A 9,143-nucleotide genomic window follows, 5' to 3' on the forward strand; every position below is an offset into this window, starting at 1 on the left:
CAGACAAAGGTCGAATTCCGGACAACTTTAAATGTCTTGTTTCGGGACCGCTCGGGCCATCCCTCACCGACTGATGTGTTCCTGTGTGCTTGGCTGGGACTGCATGAGCTGGTCACAACCAGCAGTTAGCCAGGATCAGAGACCATCACAGGTGCCGGAGGGCCAATGCAGGAGTCACATCTGCGGAAGTGCTTCCTCCGCCAGAGCTGTTCACCCCTAGCAGCTCCGGGTCCGTTAATGGGGATACTGTCTTTAGTCTGGGCAACCTCCCGGGACCCTCTTCCGTGTCTTTCTTCTCCTCCAGGGCCTTTGGGGCTCTTGCTCTCTGCCACCCTTTTCCCTGCCCCAGACCTTGGAGGATGACAAGTGCTCCCAGAGAAGAGAGCCCGCAGGTCAGAAAGACAGCCTGACGGAGGGTCTTGCCTTCCCTCAGGCGGATACAGACGCTTGAAAGACTGGCTTGCTTTGATTAAAGATGCATTTTTTCTCTCTCCACCTAAGTGGAAGGTATTTTCCACACAGTTAGGTCTTTTCCATATACACTGACAGACAAGACCCCACCCTCCACCCCCTTCCTCTTTTCCAGATCCTTCCTTTTCTCATCTGGAGAGGCTGCCCCTCCCTTCGTCAATACTCTCGGGGGGGGGGGGGGGCTTTCATTTCCTTGGCTCCTTATCAATCAACCAGAGGCAAACCCTGGGTGAGCAACAGCGGAAACCAGCAGCTGCCGGGACAGTGGGGACTTCATTTCCAGCTCTGACGTTATGGATGTGGCACAGACTACCAGGAGGGACTGGAATAAATAGTTTCTCCAAGGGTCCCTAGGGCTGCTTTAGCATGGAGCGTGGTGGTGTGCCACACAGAAAGTGGAGTACAGCCGTGTGCAACCCGGAGTGAACTACAGTCTTTGCCCTAGCTTCACAGAAGACACCAGGACCCAGCACCCAGTAGCACCCAGTAGCACACAGAGAGAGGCTGGGGAGAAGTCCAGGGTGGGAGGGTGCTGGCTCCACACTGCAGCTATCAGTTTCTTCATCTGTAAATTTTGTTTTTAATTTTTTTTTTTTTTTTTTGGTTTTTCGAGACAGGGTTTCTCTGTGTAGCTTTGTGCCTTTCCTGGGACTCACTTGGTAGCCCAGGCTGGCCTCGAACTCACAGAGATCCGCCGGCCTTTGCCTCCCGAGTGCTGGGATTAAAGGCGTGCGCCACCACCGCCCGGCTGTTTTTAATTTTTTGTGTCTTGTTTTGTTTTGAGACAGGGTCTCAACTGTGTAGTCCTGGCTGGCCTGGAACTCTTAGAGGTCTACCGGCCTCTGTCTCCAAGCTACAATATATACATATGTACATATACATACATATGTGCATACATACATACATGCCTTCCTTCTTAGCTGGGCATGTTGGCACACATAATCCTAGTACCTGGGAGTCTGAGGCAGGAGAATCACTTCAAGTTTGAGGCCAGTCTGGACAACATGATAAAACCCTGTCCAGAAAGAAAAGTGGGCGTGGGGGTGGTGTATGTATGAGGGGTGCCTCAGCATTTAAGAGCATTTAATGTTTTTTTAGAAGACCTGAGTTCAGTTCTCATGTTGGTGGCTTAGTAACTCCAGCTCCAAGGGATCTCGTACTTTCTTCTGGCCTCTGGGGGTACCTACACACGTGTAGCATACACACACACACACACACACACACACACACACACACACACAGACATACCCATGCACACCGGCAAATTAAAAATAAGTATAAAGGAAGGGAGGGAGGGAGGGAGGAAGGAAGGAAGAAAGGAAGGAAGGAAGGAAGGAAGGAAGGAAGGAAGGAAGGAAGGAAGGAAGGATGGATGTACCCGCCTGTTGACTTTACAGGGCTGCTGGTGATGGACTGAGAAGCCTGGGAAGTAAGTACTCTGAAACCTGTAGCAAGTATATGTGAAGAAGTCATGAGAAGAAGCCATCTGAGATGTCCAGAAGCAGCTTTAAAAATGTTTTATTACAGGGGCTGGAGAGATGGCTCAGTGGTTAAGAGCACTGGCCGCTCTTCCAGAGGACCCAGGTTCAATTCCCAGCACCCACATGGCAGCTCACAACTGTCTATAACTCCAGTTCCAGGGAATCTGGCACATTCACGCCAATGCACATAAAATAAATTTTAAAAAAAGAATAAAAATTTTTTATTACATTTTTATTTGTGTGGGGGGTGCAGGGAACAGGGATACTTGACATTCTGTGTGTGTGTGTGTGTGTGTGTGTGTGTGTGTGTGTGTGTGTGTGTGTGTACACCTTTCAGGAACTGATTCTCTCTTTTCATCTTGTGGGTCTAGGGGCTCGAACTTGGGTCTTCAGGCTTGGCAGCAAGCACCTTGGCCCACTGAGCCATCTCTCTGGCTTTCTGAGGCAGCGCCCTGTAGACCTTTCCTTGTCCATTCCAGGAACCTCCACTTTCTTCTTTCCTTTGAGAATTCTGGGCAAGATGCCCTGAGAGTCTGTTCCAAACACAGCTGGAATCGTCCCAATGTCTTTTCTAAACCTTTCTTTCTCCTGCCCCCCTAAACAGCAAGCAAATAAAGGTGGACAAATGTGCAAAGGGAGAGCCTGCCAGGGAGTGGGGGCAGGGTACGGAGGGGGGGGGACTGCAGGGAGAGGGGAGTGGGGAGGGGCTGACAACCACTGTGAGGCAGGAAGCTGGTAGCAGCTGGTTACAACTCACCATGCCACTGAGAACCCAGCAGGCTCCTTTTAAGGTTCTGTAGAGAACCCTGCTAGTGAGATGAAGCCCAGCATGGGCCCCACAAACCTCCTTTTCTTTATATTCTTGGACTTTCCAGACACCGCTTGCTCGTGACCTTTCACCTATTCTAGCTTTGCTGTGGATTTGGATTCTATCTAAGCCAAGGGCGGGCTGTGGCTGAGAGTGAAGCTGTAGGCAGGATGCTGATGATGCCCAGAGCCTATTCCTGGGTCCCATCAGGAATGCAGTGATCTGCACAGCATTTCCTTCTAAGCCTTTCCTATACATAACAAGATTCCACCCAGCTACACTCCCCAGAGGCAGCTACTGGCGCTTCTTGTTACAGGAACCAAGAAAAACCTGATTTTCTTTAAACATTTGTTCAACGCTTTATTTAGAGAGGTTAGGTACCGCACGGGGGACGATGAACGCTAGGCTGCGATTCTCAGGTGTTCTGTACCATTTGGGATGGTGGGTCATTATACACCTCATTCTTCAAAACATATGCAGGAAGCAGGACCCTGTCTCAGCTAAAGACAATTAACCTTGGGGTCACAGCCTACACCCACACCTTATCAACATGGCCTTCTTTTTAAACAAATACAGTGATTTCCTAAAGGCAATCTCTTCAGTAAAATTCCTCCTGCACTTATTTCAACTCAAATGTGCTTTGGTGGATGCATACTGGTCCCCCCAGCCGAAACCCGGCTGCCTCACACAAAGCCAGCTCTCCTGTTGCCTATTAGGATGAGATTCCCACTTTGCTGCCCAAGGAGAGAGCTGGTCATCTTTACTGACAATTGTCATTGTCCTTTTCCACCACTGATATCTAGGAAGGGATTGGATGACATGAGAACAGTATAAATGGAGGCCATCCTGGAGGGTTTGTGTATTCTGAAGCTCAATGATTGGACAAGAACCAAGTCTGGAAGCCTGGTTATTTGGGCCAACCATGCCAGTAAACAATGGAAAACAATGGGGAAAAAATGGATATTGAGGACACACCTTTAAAGCCTTGAACATAGCAAGATGTTACCAGGATAACATGGAAGAGACCAGAGGGTAAAAACATTCATTTCTTTCTTTCTTTTTTTTTTTTTTTTTTTTTTTTTGATTTGTTTTTTGAGACAGGTTTCTCTCCATTCCCGTAGCATTGCTGTCCTGGAACTCACTCTGTAGACCAGGCTGGCCTTGAACTCACAGAGATCCACCTGCCTCTGCCTCCTGAGGGCTGGGGGTTAAAGGCGTGCGCCACCACATTCTTTCTTTAAAAAGTCCGTGTCAATCCTTGCAAATCTCAATTTTCATTTTGATGTCTTGGTATAGTGAGGGACCTAGAAATCCAAGCCTACTGCCTATGTAGAGTGGAGAGACTAACAGAGAAAGTTCTAGTCAGGCATGGATGCAGGGGCCTGTGATTACGGATCCTCTGGAGTCTGAGGCAGGATGATCAGAAGTTCAAGGGCTTCAGAGTGAGTCTGAAGCTATCCTGGATTCTGTCTCAAAATAAAAGTTAAACGGGGCTGGGGACATAGTTCAGTGGTGGCAGCGTCTGTCTGACCCAAGGCCCTAGGTTCAAACTCTAGTACAAAACCAAAGATTCCTCCTAATAGGATGCAGCCCTGAAGGGATACCCCAGCAGGAGAAGGAAAACGGCAGTTGGCAGTCAGGCAGCCTGGTTCATGTTTCGTGGGTAGTCCAGGGAACCTCAGGCTGGGAACGCCCACCTTGTAGCGACAATGTCAGGCTATGGAGACCGGGAAAGGCAAGGGGAAAAAAGCAGGTGCCTGAGAGAGGGAGGCTGCTGATAGTCTCAATCCCTGACACAGCCTCACCTCCACAGTCATGACACTGTGGGACACTTCTCAGACCTCTGACTTGTCCTTCCTCTGATGTCTGCTGAGCTTCGGTGGGATGCTCTTTAGCGGGAGAAATGTACCCACTGGGACACAGCGGAGTAAAGACACCTGCTGGTGAACACCAGGCGTATTTTAGAGCTCCTCAGACAAGGGTGCAAGATACACACGTATCTATGGGACCGAGACAGACCAACCTGGAGATAAGGGCAAGAAGATTCAGTGTATGGGGCTGGAGAGATAGCTTAATGGTTCGGGTCACTTGCTGCTCTTGCAGAAGACCCAGGTTCAGTTCCCAGCACCTACATGGCAGCTCACAACCATCTGTAACTCCAGCTTTAGGGGCTCCAACATGCTCTTCTGGCTTCCAAGGTCACCAGCTGAACTTGTGACATGTATATATACATATAGGTAAAATATCCCTACATATAAAACAAACCTTAAAAAAAAAAAAAGATTCAGTGATCTTAGGGGAAGTTTCCCCTTAAATAAAAATCCTGCCTCAGCCGGGTGATGGTGGTGCATAAATTTAATCCCAACACTTGGGAGGCAGAGGCAGGTGGATCTCTGTGTTCAAAGCCAACCTGGTCTACAGAGCAAGTTCTAGGACAGCCAGAACTACACAGTGAATCCCACCTAATTTTTAATACATCTCCTTATCCCAATGAACTCTGAGAATGCCCCTTGACCCTCAGTGCATAGGGTTCAAACAGGATTTTATTCCTGCTAGTCAAGGGCTCTTCTGCTCAGCTACACCCCAGTCCTTAGTTTTTGGAGACTAGGTCTTTCTATGTATCTCAGGCTGGACTTGAAGTGGAAATCTTCCTGCCTCAACCTCCCACTACAGACATGTGCCTCCATGGCTAGTAAAGAGTATTTTATACTCCCCACCCCTCAAAAACAGGGTCTTGTGAAGTCCAGGCTAGCTTCAAACTTGCTATATAGCTGTGGGGTGGCTTTGAATTCCTGATCCTTCTGCCATAGCTTCTCAAGGGCTTAGATTACGGTGTGTGTCATCATACCAGGCTGGAGAGTATCCTTTTCTAGCTGTAGTCCAACTCTGTCAGAGGAAAAGATGATTTCATATTTTCGTAGAGCTGTCAGCCCTCATTCCCAGGACTTTCATTTATCTCCCTTCCCTGGAATCAGCCTAGGGATTTCACTGCTGTAGAGCTGCCTTTTAATAAATATAAAATCAGAGGGACATCAGGATGCAAGAGCCATGGTCTCTGCACTCACCACCTCAAGGCACAGCAGCTCAGGGAGGCAGCTCTCCCTTGTTGAACACCTAGAACCAGAACAGTCAGAGTCCTGGGAATCCAGGGCATCTGTTATAACTGAAGAACCCTGACACCCATTACAAGCATGTATGGGTGCTGTCTCTGTGCCAAACGCCTCCTTCGTACCATGTATACTACACAGTCATCACAAAAATGGGCCAGCTCCTTATGACTGATGTGGATCTTGGAGATAAAGGAAATGAAGCTAGCAGGGTGTTATATAGGATCATACACAAGCGCACGCACACAGAGTACATACTGTATAAGCATGTTTGTATACTCACGGAACATCTCTGAAAAGGCACAAAAGACAATAGCAACAGTGTTGCATCTGATAGGCAAGCTGAGCTCTGGAAATGGGTGGAAAGGAGACTCCACAGTGTTCTCTTTTGTATGGTTTACTGTTGTTCCGTGTGTATGTATTACCTATGAAAAATGACAATAGAAAGAAGACTCCCTCCTTTTAAGAGGCGTAGGGGGAAGGCAGACATGCAAACAATTACAGCACAATATGCGTATTGTTATCATGGACCCTCTGCAGGATAGGGAGGCAGTATAGGAAAGACTGCATCTGCTCGGGTGGGGGGTGCCTGGGAGTTTGAAATAATCAGGTGAGTGCTGGAACCTCTCTCCACTCAGTGTTGCTAGGGTGCCAAGAGCACAGTGAGAAAGAAAGGGTCAGTGGTGGAGCTCCGGGAAGCAGCAGAGAGGTCAGAACGAAAGCCACCTCGTGTGCCAAGCTAAGGAGTTCAGATTTTTATCCTAAAAGGAAAGGGAAGCTATGAAGAAAATTTTAACAGGGAGTAACCTGTCCAGATTTGCCATTTAAAGAGATGGGTGGATGACCAGACCTAAGGGGACCAGAACTGAGGAGGCGGGGGGGGGGGGGGGGGGGGGGGGGGGGGCGATCAACCTGAGATCAGACAGCCAGCGGATCAGCGATGTGTATGGAAAGCGCTCACAAAGCCTGTTCTTTGCGTTCCCACACCCGGCATCCACTGAGCATTCAGGACCCCAGGCTCCCTGGCAGCAGGAAGGATCTGCCCTCAGGGTACAACTCATCCCTGCCTGCCCGCCTCCTTGCCCCAGGCTTCAGCTCCTTGGCAAAGTGGGGCAGGGAAGAAAACAGCAGAAGACTCTCCCATCTCCTCCTAGTTCTCTCTTATTTATTCCACGCTCTCTCTCCATTCGGGTCCTCTCATTATTTCTGAGCTGTACAGCTTGCTGCTTCCCTGGCTCGCTCCTTCCACCCCTGTCTGCAAAGTGTCAATCAAGCTATCGGATGAGCAGTTCAGCCTCACACCCTCAGCGTCTCTGCCCCAGGACACGAGCCGCGACAGCTGACACACACAAGCAGCAAGGTGTAGGGCTGTTGGCTCGCCCTTTAATAGTCCTCCGATCCAGAATGGGTGTTAAAATGGAATTTGAGGGGATCGCTTCTCTCTGCCTGCTCCTGTCAGGACATATGCAAGGACGGGCAATCCTGAGAGAAGGGGAAGCCTTTAGAAGCAGATTTGCTTTTCATTTCAAGGTTGGGCCGTGGCCACTGGCGGCTTTCGGAGGAGCTGCCGTTTGAAATTCTTAACAAGAAACAGAATGCTTGAGTCCAGGAATCCAGGGCAGGCTTGTGAAGTAGGGACGGGGAAATGGGATTGTCATTTTATCTCTGAAGGGATATTATATTAAACGGGGGTGGGGGGGAATACAGAGTGGCTTGGCCGCTTCCCTGCAGCTTCCCTGGAGGACTGAACAATGTCGGCAGCAGAAAGAACTGAGATTAGAACAAAGAAAGAACTTCCCGGCCCTGGAACCAGTGACCGGGAGATGTGAAGCGTCTGCTTCCCCCGGGGATTTCTCCTTCTTTTACAAATTGTGAATGGAGGCACCATTTTTATAGAATACGGAAACTAATGAGCATTAAGCTCAATTACCTCACCAATTTCTTCTTAGATTTTTGATCAGCATGCACAGAAGTCATGGCCGTGATCAGTGTGTGTCATGTGTTCTGTGTCTCTGTATCAATTTCATATCGGCATTTCTACAAAGCAGGATCCTCACGCCTGCCATTTGGAATAGCCACACAGTTATTGCAGTATGTCAACATGTCAGCATTTGCTTAGCTATTCCCTGTTGTTGGATTGTTTCATTTTTAAAAAATATTTTAAAAGCATAGATATGCATGCCTTCATACAAATGCCTTTTCTCCCCTGGGGGAGTAGTTTGTCAAGTAGAATTTCTAGGTCAGAATGTTTCAACTCTTTTATCCTATTGTGCAATGGCCCCAGAACATTCCACAGGATCCAATCTGAATTGCCACCTGCAACACGGACAACATAATACGGTTGCATCATTTTTATTTTTGTTTATTTAATAGACACGTAATAGTACCTTCGAGTTATTTAATTCCCTTCTCTTTGACTGCTGGCGGAATTGGGCACACTTCCATGCAAGGATTTATTGCCTGCTTTTCTTCCGTGCAAGCTGTTCATCTCCGCTGACATCTTATAAGAAATCCAGGGGCTGATCTTATATATTTCTATCAAGCCCTTACACACTCAGGGTACCATATTTTTCTTGGTTATATCTGCTAATATTTTACTGTAAGGGATCTGTCCAGTGGTGAAGCAGATGCCGTTCTGCCTTCTGTGGGGTGGGGAGACAGAATGCCGTGACCTTTAGACTCTAGAAGGATTTGTCTTTTTCTTTTCTTTTTTACGACTTCTCTTTCGGGGGGGAAAACAACAACAACAACAACAACAACAAAACACACCTGGTCAGATGGCAGTCCCTCCCTGGGCTCCTGTGTTCTTAGGAAAGGAAGGGCTGGCCAGAAGACAGCTGGAAGCTGAGGCTTCTCTGGGGGTTGTCTGTGGAGCAGAAGTGTTGCTGGGGGCCTCAGTCAGCCACTGTGCTGAGGTGAAGCAGCTCCCTGCAGTCCTATGTGTATCCCATATCACTATTTTCTCTCTTTGTTGTATGGTCATCAGAAAAACAGCAAAATAAGGAAATCAGAAACTTGACTATAAGCTCTGATGAATTGTCACGATAGCTTTGCAGTGAAAGGGGAATGTCATGAGGCCGGGCATGTGACTGGGTTGATAGAGCACTTGCCTAGCACGCATGAAACCTGGGTTTGATCCCCAGCACGTTTTTTTTTTTTTGCTTGTTTGTTTTTGTTTTTGTTTTTGTTTTTTGTTTTTGGAGACAGGGTTTCTCTTTGTAGCCCTGGCTGTCCTGGAACTCACTCTGTAGACCAGGCTGGCCTTGAACTCAGAGA

Source organism: Peromyscus californicus, unplaced genomic scaffold (assembly GCF_007827085.1).
Source record: "Peromyscus californicus insignis strain IS unplaced genomic scaffold, ASM782708v3 Scaffold_3__1_contigs__length_106647218, whole genome shotgun sequence".
Lineage (NCBI taxonomy): Eukaryota > Metazoa > Chordata > Mammalia > Rodentia > Cricetidae > Peromyscus > Peromyscus californicus.